The following is a 13,474-nucleotide window of genomic DNA, read 5'->3' as shown; positions in this document are numbered from 1 at the left end:
AGCCATAAATGGCCAAAGGCAGGGTGCCTTTGGCCAATCATGGCTCAGGGGGACTAAGTCCACGCCCTACACTATATAAGGCTGCCTGCATGTCGGCCCCGTGTAGTGTGTTGTTGGCATGGATGGAGAGAGAGAGAGTGTCATTTAGGCAGGCAGGTTATTTAGTTAGCTGCAGTGTATATTTAATATATATACAGACAGTCTCGTGTGTGTATGTATGTGTGTGTGTGTGTATATGTATGTGTATGTATGTATATGTATATATGTGTGTGTATGTGTGTATAAAATATATATATATACATACAGTATATATATATATATATATATATACACATACATACATACATACATACATACATACATACATACATACAGTTTAGTTATATCTGACTGCAGGCCATTCCTGGTGTACTTTTTCTAATATACTTCAGGTGGTGTACACAGTACCATGCACCCATAGTGCAGTTGCTACTACTTTTCTGATGGTATACACAATACAGTACACCCATAGTTGTTATTACACTTCTGTTGGTGTACACAGTACTGTGCACCCCTAGTGCAGTTGCTACTACTTTTCTGGTGGTATACACGGCACACAATACATACAGTGCACCCATAGTTGCTATTAGACTTCTGGTGGTGTACACAGCACACAATACATACAGTGCACCCATAGTTGCTATTAGTCTTCTGGTGGTGTACACAATACATACAGTGCACCCATAGTTGTTATGCCGTGTACACACGACCACACTTTTCGACCGGACTCGTCCGCTGGAACGAATCCGTCAGACAGTCCGACCGTGTGTGGGCTTCAGCTGACTTTTTCTGTCGAAAATCAGACGGACTTTAGATTTGGAACATGTTTCAATCTTTCTGACGGACTCAAGTCCGGTCAAAAAATCCGTTCGTCTGTATGCTAGTCCGACAGACAAAAAAGGATGCAAGGGCAGCTATTGGCTACTGGCTATGAACTTCGATATTCTAGTCCCTTCGTACGTCATCACGTTCAAACCAGTGGACTTTCGAACAGACTTTAGTCCATTCGTGTGTGGGCAAGTCCGGTCGTCGGAAAGACCATCGGACCTTTGATGCTAAAAAGTCCGCCCGTGTGTACGCGGCTTTACACTTCTGTTGGTGTACACAGTATCGTGCACCCATAGTGCAGTTGCTACTACTTTTCTGGTGGTGTACACAGTACACAATACATACAGTGCACCCATAGTTGTTGTTACACTTCTGTTGGTGTACACAGTACCGTGCACCGCTAGTGCAGTTGCTACTACTTTTCTGGTGGTGTACACAGTACACAATACAGTGTAGTGTGGTTTTGCTAAACAAAATCTACAGCATGTCCGTAAGGCCACCAAGGAGAGGCAGACGCTCACAGGCCACTAAAAGAGGGCAAACAGGCTCTGTGTCTACAGTCGATAGTGCTGGTCGTGGATGCATCCTTAGCACGTGACTGTGAGGCATGCTTGTCCTTTTTTTTTTTTTTTTTCTGCAGCTGGCCGTGTTATTGAGCCACAACATGCAGAAGAGTTGGTGGAATGGATAACAAAGCTGTCCTCATCCTCCTCATCCTCCGTCACCTAGGCTCAGAGAAGTTTGCCTGCCAATGCAGCTGCCAAAACGGCCTATTCCATCGGCTCCATGTCAACAGTCACTCCTTCCCTAGCCCCACCATCATGCACGGAGGAGTCCCCCGAACTGTTCGACCACAGTGTCAGGTACATGCTGCAGGAGGATGCACAGCAATTTGAAGGCTCCGAAGATGGTACCCAGGTTGAGGAAGGGAGTAACGGGAGCCTAGAGAGGAGGTGCCCAGGAAGGTCAAGAAACTGGCAGTCATGTTCCCCCAGCTGCAGCATACTGCCAAGTTTGCTTCGGTGACGAGGAGGGAGGGGATGAGGTCACTGACTCTACTTGGGTGCCAGATAGAAGAGAGGAGGAGGAGGAGGCACATCTCCAACAAGGCAGGATGCCCTCCAGAGGGCAGCTTAAGGGCAGCCACCCTATTGCCTCACACCGCAGAGCTAAGCAGATGCAGGGTGCTGCTGACTCCCTGCATATTTTGAAAACTTCTTTGTGGGCCTTTTTTGACACGTGTGCAGCAGATAGTACCGTTGCTGTTTGCAACATATGTTTGAAGCGTATCAAGCGTGGCCAAAACAGCAACCGCTTGGGCACCACTTGCTTGACCAAACATTTGACGACCTCCCATGCAGTCCGTTGGCAACAGCACTTAAAAGACCCACATCAAAGAACAAGGCGGACCTCTCCTTGCTCCTCATCAGCTGGGATCTCCAACCCCACTATACCTCCAGTCCTCTCAGAAACCTGCACTGAGAGGAATGAAGGTATAGAAATAGGTGTCACAAGTACTTGCGGCCAATCTGCTAGCGGTACACCAACATCCGATTTTAGCAGGCAAATTTCCCTACCTTAGTTGCTAAACCATCGAAAGAAATTAGGTCCCAGCCATCCACATGCTCAGTGTCTGAATGCTAGCTTGGCCAAATTGCTAGCACTGAAAATGCTGCCTTTTCAGACTCTGCCCCCTTTTGTGAATTTGTGGAATGTGCAGTACCTCAGTGGCAGGTTCCCAAACACCATTTCTTTTCACGGAAGGCTATTCCGGCTCTCTACCAGCATGTGGAAGGCAATGTCTTGGCCTCGTTGGACAGGGCTGTCAGCAGTAAGGTGCATATTACCGCTGACTCATGGTCCAGCAGGCATGGACAGGGACGTTACCTTTCTTTCACGGCGCACTGGGTAACTCTGCTGGCAGCTGGGCAGGATGCAGGACAGGGTTCAGTATTGTTGGAGCTTGTTCCACCACCACTCCTCCAAAATGATAGTAGTGGTGATTCTGCCACAGCTCTCTCCTCCACCCCCTCCTCTTCTTCTTCCTCTATGGCCTCTTCCTCTGCAGATTTGTCCTCTGAACCAGTGGTGCTCCATAGGCGTTCAAGGGGCTACGCAAAAAGATGCCATGTGGTGCTTGAGTTGGTCTGCTTAGGTGACAGGAGCCACACTGGGGCAGAGATTCTGGCAGCTCTGCAGGGGCAGGCTCAGAGGTGGTTGATGCCACACCAGCTTCAGCCAGGAATGGTTGTATGCGACAATGGCACCAACCTCCTCTCTGCCCTCCGACAGGAACACTTGACCCATGTTCCCTGCTTGGCTCACATCCTGAATTTGGTGGTGCAACGGTTCTTGAGCAGGTACCCAGGCTTACAGGATCTCCTGAGGCAGGTCAGGAAAGTCTGTGGTCATTTCTGCTGGTCATATAATGCCAGTGCTCGGCTGGCCGACATTCAAAGAGAATGCAACCTGCCCAAGAACCACCTCATTTGTGACATGCCCACCAGGTGGAACTCAACGTTGGCAATGCTGCAGCAGCTGCACACGCAGCAGAGGGCCATCAATGAGTACCTGTGTGAGTATGGCACCAGGACATGGTCAGGGGAGCTTGGCTTTTTTTTTCGCCACACCAGTGGCTACTGATCAAGGATGCATGCAATGTCCTGTCACCGTTTGAGGAGGCCACGAGGCTGGTGACAGTGCATGCATCAGTGATACTGTCCCTCTGGTCTTCCTGTTGGAGCACACGCTTTGTGGAATAATGGACAGGGCACTTGAGGCAGAACAGTGGGAGGAAGAGGAGGACTTCCTTACCTCTCAAGGCCCCCTTTATCTAGATAGTATTCCAGCGGGCCTGCCGATCACACAGGAAGAAGAGGAGGAGGAGGATTGTGTCAGCATGGAGGTGGAGGATAACACTCAGCATCAGCAGCAGTCTTCAAGGGATCGTTTTCAGTCCCCAGAAACCCATGGAGTTGTACATGGCTGGGAGGAGGTGGTTGAGGATCATGTGATCCTTAGTGACCCAGAGGACTCAGGATCGAATGCCTCTGCAAACTTGCTCTGCATGGCCTCCCTGATCCTGCAAAGCCTGCGAAAGGACCCTAGGATTCGTGGTATCAAGGAGAGGGATCATTACTGGCTGGCAACCCTTCTTGATCCACGTTACAAGGGTACGTTTGCAGAACTTATCCAGCCTTCACAGAGGGAGCAGAGGATGAAACATCTTTGGGAGGCCTTGCAGAAAGGTTTGTGCAATGCGTTTCCAGAGCCTGGGAGGTTACAATTTCCTGGTGCTGGACAACGTGTTGCTGAGGCTTTGTTCAGTCACAGAAAGGGTGGTGGAGAAGGTGGCCGGCTGACCGATGCCTTCAGACAATTCTTCAGTCCTCAGCGCCAAGGTCTGATTGGTTCCAGCAACCATCGCCAGCGTCTGAATTACATGGTGCAGGAATATCTAGGGGCAAGATCAGACTTGGAGACCTTTCCAACAGAACATCCACTGGGTTACTGGGTCTTGAGGATGGACCACTGGCCACAGCTTGCTCAATATGAAATTGAGCTACTGGCCTGTCCTGCATCCAGCATTCTGAACACAAATTCAGTGCTGCTGGAGGCTTTGTAACCAATCACAGAGTGCGCCTGTCCACAGACTCTGATGATCAGCTCATATTCATAAAAATGAATCAGTCTTGGATCACCAGCTACCAAGCACCTGATGCTGATGTAACCAATTGATTTTTCTATGGCTGTGGGATCCCTTGAAGACTGCATATGCATAGTGACTATCCTATCCTATTATGCTGAGTGACTATCCTATGCCTCCTCAATCTTCATGATGATAGCTTCTAAGAATATTTTTGGTTCAGGGCACCACCACCACTGCCTAAGGCCCAATTTTTCTGCCCTTGTTTAACAGGGGCGTGTAATTACAATTTTTGATCAAATATTTAACAGCAGGGCTCGTTCCTGTGCTCAACAGGAGTATCTGTGAGGGGTTGCAGTGTTGTGGCACCACCACCACTGCCTAAGGCCCAATTTTTCTGCCCTTGTTTAACAGGGGCATGTAGTTACAATTCTTGATATAATATTTCACAGCAGGGCCTGTTCCAGCGCCCACCAAGAGTAACTGTGAGGGCTTAAAGTGTTTTGGTACAACCAACACCTAAGGCCCAATTTTCCGCAGAGTGTATAGGGCAGGCCATTTAGTATATACAGGCGGTCCCCTATTTTCAAACATCTGACTTAAAAACGACTCCTACTTACAAACGGAGGGAAACAACAGGAAGTGAGAGGAAATCTACCCCTAGGAAGGGAAAATTTTCTCCTGTAAGAGTTAATATGAGAAAAATGTTTATCCACTGATGCTTTATCACCAATCCTAGTTTCCCTAATAACCCAACATTTTCAAAATCCAATTGTCATTGGGACAGAAAGTGAGGTGAAATCTTCTGAACAGGAGCACAGACAGCAAAACAAATGTTACAGGGTGATAGAATAAAAAATGATTTCGCGCTTAAAATCTATCTCCTCCAAATAAAGTGCATAAGATGATACCAAATATATAAACGTGCAATATCTAAAGGTGCTCCATAGTGCAACAATACATCAAAGTGCTATGTGCATAAAATTAATAAATATTAATCATAATTGATGCAAAGTTCATATTGTGAATCAATATTAAAAGTCTATGTAGTGCTGTTCCACTGGGGTCATATGATAAGGGTGAAAAAGTGAAAGATGATCTTAGATTTTGTGATCCGGTGACACCGGGCTCTCTGGACTCTCACCTTAAATAAAATTGATAAGGGCATCAAAACCAGGTTCTCTGTTCTTGGTAATACAATGATGTAAAAATGGGACTTCTCTGGTGTTGTAGCGGTCTCTCTGCTTAGCAATACCTGTGAGATGTAGGGATAAAAGGGGGGTTGCCCACCTGGGCTCCACCAGTCCGGTGGTGTGAACAGGAAGGGGAGAGAGAAAAGATGCCTCCAATGGTGTAGTAGGTTTAAACAAGTGACTATTTATTAAAAGATAAAGTGGTCTCTTACATATAAACAAGTTAAAAATAGCTTTAGAAGTAAAAGAATTGAGGAACGGCGTTTGGGACGCCTCCTTACTGGTTTCCGGTTTCGTCTGTGCTCGGCCACGCCCTACGCGTTACGTCACCCAGTTGAAGTCACGAGCGGTGACGTAACGCGTAGGGCGTGGCCGATCACAGACGAAACCGGAAACCAGTAAGGAGGCGTCCCAAACGCCGTTCCTCAATTCTTTTACTTCTAAAGCTATTTTTAACTTGTTTATATGTAAGAGACCACTTTATCTTTTAATAAATAGTCACTTGTTTAAACCTACTACACCATTGGAGGCATCTTTTCTCTCTCCCCTTCCTGTTCACACCACCGGACTGGTGGAGCCCAGGTGGGCAACCCCCCTTTTATCCCTACATCTCACAGGTATTGCTAAGCAGAGAGACCGCTACAACACCAGAGAAGTCCCATTTTTACATCATTGTATTACCAAGAACAGAGAACCTGGTTTTGATGCCCTTATCAATTTTATTTAAGGTGAGAGTCCAGAGAGCCCGGTGTCACCGGATCACAAAATCTAAGATCATCTTTCACTTTTTCACCCTTATCATATGACCCCAGTGGAACAGCACTACATAGACTTTTAATATTGATTCACAATATGAACTTTGCATCAATTATGATTAATGTTTATTAATTTTATGCACATAGCACTTTGATGTATTGTTGCACTATGGAGCACCTTTAGATATTGCACGTTTATATATTTGGTATCATCTTATGCACTTTATTTGGAGGAGATAGATTTTAAGCGCGAAATCATTTTTTATTCTATTTCGTTGAGTGAAAGTGAACACTTTAGATTTTGCTGCTATCTATTAAGATATCATCACCCCTCATTTACACCAATTTGCACATATATTAGTTTAGTTCGCCACTGTTACATCTACACCACCTATTTACTCGATTTAGCGCGAGGAACTACACCATACTTTAGTTACAGGGTGATAACCCTTCCCTATGTTATCCAAAAAGCTTAAAAATAGATTTTTTGGCTGGAGCTACTCTTTAAAAATGTACCTGTTCCAAATTACAAACGGATTCAACTTAAAAACAAACCTACAGTCCCTATCTTGTTTGTAACCCGGGGACTGCCTGTATACTGCTGTTCAGAGTATATGGGCCTATGTAATTTGGGTGTAGGGTTCCCCTTAATATCCATACCAGACCCAAAGGGCCTGGTAATGGGCTTTTTCTCAATGATTTTCATCTATATTGCCGGGACCCAACATTACATTACAGCCGCAATTTAAATGACTTTTATTCCTTTAGAAATGCAATTTTGTGCAAGGACTGTTCTAAACACAGGAAAAATGTGCCACTTTACAGGCATACCATAGTCACCCCCCAGGCACGATATTTAAAGGAATATTTCACTTTTATTGTTTCACTTTAAGCATTATTAAAATCACTGCTCCCGAAAAAACGGCCGTTTTTAAAACTTTTTTTTGCATTGATACATGTCCCCTGGAGCAGGACCCGGGTCCCCAAACATTTTTTATGACAATAACTTGCATATTAGCCTTTAAAATTAGCACTTTTGATTTTTCACGTTCGAGTCCTATAGACTTTAATGGTGTTCGCACAAATTTTTTGCCTGTTCGCATGTTCTGCCGCATACCGAACCGGGGGGGGGGGGGGTTCGGCTCATCCCTAGTCACCAGTATGGTATTTGTATATTGAAATCATATCCCCTCTCAAGCATCTCTTCTCCAGAGAGAATAAGTTCAGTGCTCGCAACCTTTCCTCATAACTAATATCCTCCAAACCTTTTATTAGCTTTGTTTCCCTTCTTTGTACTCACTCCATTTCTAGTACATCGTTCCTGAGGACCGGTGCCCAGAACTGGACAGCATACTCTAGGTGCGGCTGGACCAGAGTCTTGTAGAGTGGGAGAATTATTGTTTTATCTCTGGAATTAATCCCCTTTTTGATGCATGCCAATATTCTGTTTGCTTTGTTAGCAGCAGCTTGGCATTGCATGCCATTGCTGAGCCTATCATCTACTAGGACCCCCAGGTCCTTTTCTATCCTAGATTCCCCCAGAGGTTCGCTCCCCCCCCCAGTGTTTAGATTGCATTCATATTTTTGCCACCTAAATGCATTATTTTACATTTTTCTACATTAAACCTCATATTTTCGATGTAGTTGCCCACCCCATTAATTTGTTCAGATCTTTTTGCAAGGTTTCGACATCCTTCGGAGAAGTTATTACCCTGCTTAGCTTAGTATCATCTGTAAATACAGAGATTGAACTGTTTACCCCATCCTCCAGGTTGTTTGAACAGGATTGGTCCCAGTACAGAACCCTGGGGTACCCCACTACCCACCCCTGACCATTCCAAGTACTCCCCATTTATCACCACCCTCTGAACTCGCCCTCGTAGCCAGTTTTCAATCCATGTACTCACTCTATGGTCCATGCCAATGGACCTTATTTTGTACAGTAAACGTTTATGGGGAACTGTGTCAAATGCTTCTGCAAAATCCAGATACACCACGTCTACGGGCCTTCCTTTATCTAGATGGCAACTCCCCTCCTCATAGAAGGTTATTAGATTGGTTTGGCAAGAATGATTCTTCATGAATCCATGCTGATTACTGCTAATGATACAGTTCTCATTACTAAAATCTTGTATATAGTCCCTTATCACCCCCTCCAAGAGTTTACATACTATTGATGTTAGGCTAACTGGTCTGTAATTCCCAGGGATGTATTTTGGGCCCTTTTTAAATATTGGTGCTACATTGGCTTTTCTCCAATCAGCTGGTACCATTCCAGTCAGTAGACTGTCAGCAAAAATTAGGAACAATGGTCTGGCAATTACTTGACTGAGTTCCCTAAGTACCCTTGGGTGCAAGCCATCTGGTCCCAGTGATTCATTAATGTTAAGTTTCCAAAGTCTAATTTTAATTCTGTCCTCTGTTAACCATGGAGGTGCTTCCTGTGATACTAAGGATAAACACTGCAGTTTTGGTTACTGAAGCCTCGTGAAGACTGAGGAGGAGAATAAATTCAATACCTTCGCCATCTCCCCATCCTTTGTAACCAGATGTCCTTCCTCATTCTGTATAAGGCAATATGGTCTGTCTTCCCTCTTTTACTGTTTACTTACTTAAAGAATTGAGTTTTTTTTTGCTCTCCTCCGCTATGTGTCTTTCATGTTCTATCTTAGCCATCCTTATTGCATCCTTACATTTCTTGTTGCATTCTTTATAAAGTCTGAATGCTGATGATGATGATCCCTCAACCTTGTATTTTTTTAAGGCCTTCTCCTTTGCTTTGTATGCATTTTTACATTGGAGTTAAGCCATCCAGGACTTTTGTTCGCTCTTTTAAATTTATTACCCAATGGCTAATGCCCTTATTTAATATGCTCTTAAAGCAAACCCATCTCTCCTCAGCGTTCTTTGTTCCTAAGATTTTATTCCAATTCATGCCTTCTAGCAAGGTTTATAGTTTAGGGAAGTTGGCTCTTTTGAAATTCAGTGTCTTTGTATTCCCCTTATGTTTCCTGTTTGTGTGATTTATACTGAAGCCAATTGCCTGTGATCGCTGTTACCTAAATTGCCCCGTATTTCCACATCCAAGATCAGGTCTGTATTGGTAATCAGTAGATCCAGTAACGCTTTATTTCTAGTTGGTGCATCTACCATCTGACCCATAAAATTGTCCTGCAAGACATTTAAGAACTGGTGAGCCTTAGATGAATGCATGGTTCCCTCCGCCCAGTCTATGTCTGGATAATTAAAATCCCCCATTATGATAACACTTCCCATCCTTGCTGCTAATCCAAATTGTGATAGGAGATCTGTCTCCCCTTCCTCCCTCAGGTTGGGGGCCTATAGCATACTCCCAGGATATTTTTTGCCCTTAGCTTCATCCCTTTGGAGCTCTACCCATAAGGATTCCACCTCCTCTCTAGCTCCCTTAGTGATGTCATCTCTCACATTCACTTGTACGTTATTCTTGATATATAGGCATACCCCTCCCCCTTTTTTACCCTCTCTATCCTTGCGATAAAGAGTATACCCTTGAATGGTTGCCAGCCAATCATGAGAGCTGTTGAACCAGGTCTCTGAAATTCCCACAAAATCCAAATCCTCCTCGTACAACAGTATCTCTAGTTCACCCATCTTGTCCGCCAGGCTCCTGGCATTGGTGAACATGCCATGTAGTTTAGACCGATCGCATATTATCCTTTTATTGGGTGTTCCGAGATTGCAACTAGCACTTGCTACTATACTTACCTTTGGTCTATGTGCTTTGGTCAACCTACCACTAATACCCCCAATGCTACCCTCTGGAATATGTTCCGCGCTGACTATCTCTACCTCTGGACCCTCTCCCCATCGCCTAGTTTAAAAACCCCTCTAACTTTTTGACCATCTTCATTCCCAGCTGATCTGTACCCTCCTCATTTAGGTGCAGTCCATCCCTTCTATAGTACTGGTTATCAACTGAGGTCGGCCCAGTCCTCCAGGAACCCAAACCCCTCCTCACTACACCAGCTCTTCAGCCACTTGTTTACTTCCCTAATCTCCCTCTACCTTTCTGGTGTGGCTAGATGTACCAGTAGTATTCCTGAGAATACTACCTTGGAGGTCCTTTTCCTCAATTTAGCTCCCAAGTCCCTAAAATTGTTCTTTAGCCTCTCTATTTGTCCTATTTACTGTTATCATTGAAAGTGAAAGTGAAACAAAATACCACATATTGGGTTGTCCCCAGAAAAGTAATAGATGGGAAATTTTCCAATGGGTACATTAGTTCTGGTGACCTGGAAGTCCTCAAGAAATTCCCTAATTTGCAGAGATTTCCTTTCACTTCCTTTATGGCTATGAGACAAGAAGTGAAGGAAAATCTCCCCAATGGACACAGATGGCGAAAAAAAAAATAACTCACAGGGGTTATACCCTTCCCTTGCCTATAATTCTACTTTAAAATTACATAGTTAAAAGAGAAGTATGGGTTTCCTTTTTTTGCTTACATCTATTCTATGTGAGCTGCTGATATCTAAAAAATTTTCCAGCCCTCTCAGAAATGCCCCCATTCTGTTAAAATTGAGCTAAATACCTGGGGGAAGAGCTACAGACTTTCATATAGTGTAATACCGACAATGGTCTGGCTCTGGAGTCTGGATCCACCCACTTTCTTGTAATTTTGCTTGATTGATGTCCTCTCTCTGCTCGTTCCTGAGACTTCACAGAGTTTAGCTGCTCCCCCTCCCTTCTCTCTCTCCTCCCTCCCCCTCCCTTCTCTCTCCTCCCTCCCCCCTCCCTTCTCCCCTGCAGCATGTTTTCAATGGTCAGAAGAATCGGCAGAGATAAGAGCACTTCAGTCTGTGACTTAGGTAGGAGAAGTCACTTATGGTAATATGTAGAGGAGATTTTACATACACAGCACTATCTACCAAAGTGAAAACAATATATTTTTAAAGCAGAATACACATATGGGTGTGACAGCACACAGGCATTCCATGCATTACTGGTATAGTAAAATTAAATAAAACCAGAGCTTAAATTGTGAATGAATCCTTTTATTGACTATCTGGATTTTTGTATGAGAAAATGAAACCTTCCATTCACATCTACTTGTATCTTCATACTGAAGCACAGAATTCCTCAGACATAGACAGAGCTTTACTCCCCCATAATTGGTGTATTACCTAGTACCCCTATAGCAGCGGTTCTAAACCTGGGGGTCGAATGATGATTTGCCAAGGGTCACCGAATCCTGGACTGTTCCCGAAGCTCGCACCGCTCTCCAAGCCTTTTTGCAGCCACCCAGCTGGGGTGTTCCTGGAGCCCACGACGCCCACTTAGCCTCTTCGCAGCCACCTATTCAGTTCAAGGCATGGCTGGGGGGCAGAGACTAGAGGTCAGCTGACTGGTGAGGAATGTGAAGTGGGAGAGGCTGGAGGAGACCCTCTCTCCTGATTTCAGCATAGGTATCACTGCTACGAGACACCACAGAGCTGGAGACACAGTGAAGACAGAGATACAGTGAGTAACACTACCTGTGATTATAGTTGCCATTAAAGTCCCCACTACAGTTTTAAGATCAGAAGATGACCTTGATCAAGAGCACCTAAGTTGACTGATCAGAACTCCCCCCCCCTGCAACTGCCACTGATCCCACCCCCCCAGCACTGACACTTATCTCAACTCCCCGCCAGCACTGCCACTTATCCCATTCCCCTCCCCCCCACCAAGGAGTAAGAGAAGGAATACAAAATAGAGCATGCATGGAAGGGAGAGGAAAAGAGGGGAGGAACAAAGAAAAAGAGAGAGAAAAAATAAGAGAGAGAACAAGATGGCTAGAGAGAGAGATGGGGAACAAAAAGAAGAAATTAGGATAGAGAGAGAGATAAAAGGGAAAGAAAGGAGAACAAAGAGAGAGATTGGTACATCCTAAAATGTACCATAAGAGGTTTTACTACTGTACGAGTGGAAGGGACTCAGGGAGTGCTAAATGTCCGTGGGTTAGAACTTGTCTTGCCTTGGATGCTAAAAACCCACGCTACGAAAATAATTTTAGGGGTGTATGTTAGGGGTCCCCACAACTTGGCAAATTTTATCAAGGGGTCACGGCACTAGGAGGATTGAGAACCACTGCCCTATAGCAGTAGAGTATTACAGGATCACATGCCGTACAGAGTCATCACATGCCGTACAGAGTCATCACATGCCGAACAGTGTCATCACATGCCGTACGGTGCCATCACATCCAGTGCAAAGTCATCACATGCCATACAGTGTCATCACATGCCGTACGGTGCCATCACATGTTGTACAGAGTCATCACATGCCGTACAGAGTCATCACATGCCGTACGGTGCCATCACATCCAGTGCAAAGCCATCACATGCCGTACAGTGCCATCACATGCCGTACGGTGCCATCACATGTTGTACAGAGTCATCAGATGCCGTACAAAGTCATCACATGCCGTACGGTGCCATCACATCCAGTGCAAAGTCATCGCATGCCGTACAGTGCCATCGCATGCCGTAGAGTGCCGTCGCATGCCGTATAGTGTCATTACATGTTGTACAGTATGGTGTGGATAAGTGTGGCGCTAAAAAAATATTATAAATGTACGTTAGTGAGCAAAGTCAAACAGAATAGCCTCTGAGAGACAGTATGCACAATAAAGTGTATTAGTGAAACTTTATCAAAATTGAGAGTGACAGCAATATATACCATAGAGTGGTGGAATAAAAACACCTAAGTGGAACATAAATGAGATGTTAGCCAACACTGACAAAAACCAATGTGAATAGGATATATATAAGAAAATCTTGTGACTACTACACATCCCAATAATGGGAAGGAGTAGTACAAATAACTAGAAGTGAAACAAGAAAAAGTGAAGCAAAAAAGATGAAACAATAAGATATAATATGATATCAGATTTTTTAAGATTTTTTAAGACATCCTAAGACTGTAATGTCCCCAAATGTAAAATCAAAACAAATGGTGAAAAAACAAAATCTAAAATGTTGCAATTATAGGCT

Source organism: Aquarana catesbeiana, linkage group LG02, assembly GCF_042186555.1.
Source record: "Aquarana catesbeiana isolate 2022-GZ linkage group LG02, ASM4218655v1, whole genome shotgun sequence".
Taxonomy (NCBI): Eukaryota; Metazoa; Chordata; class Amphibia; order Anura; family Ranidae; genus Aquarana; species Aquarana catesbeiana.
The sequence above is the reverse complement of the archived record's forward strand: the minus strand, read 5'-3'. Positions refer to the sequence as shown.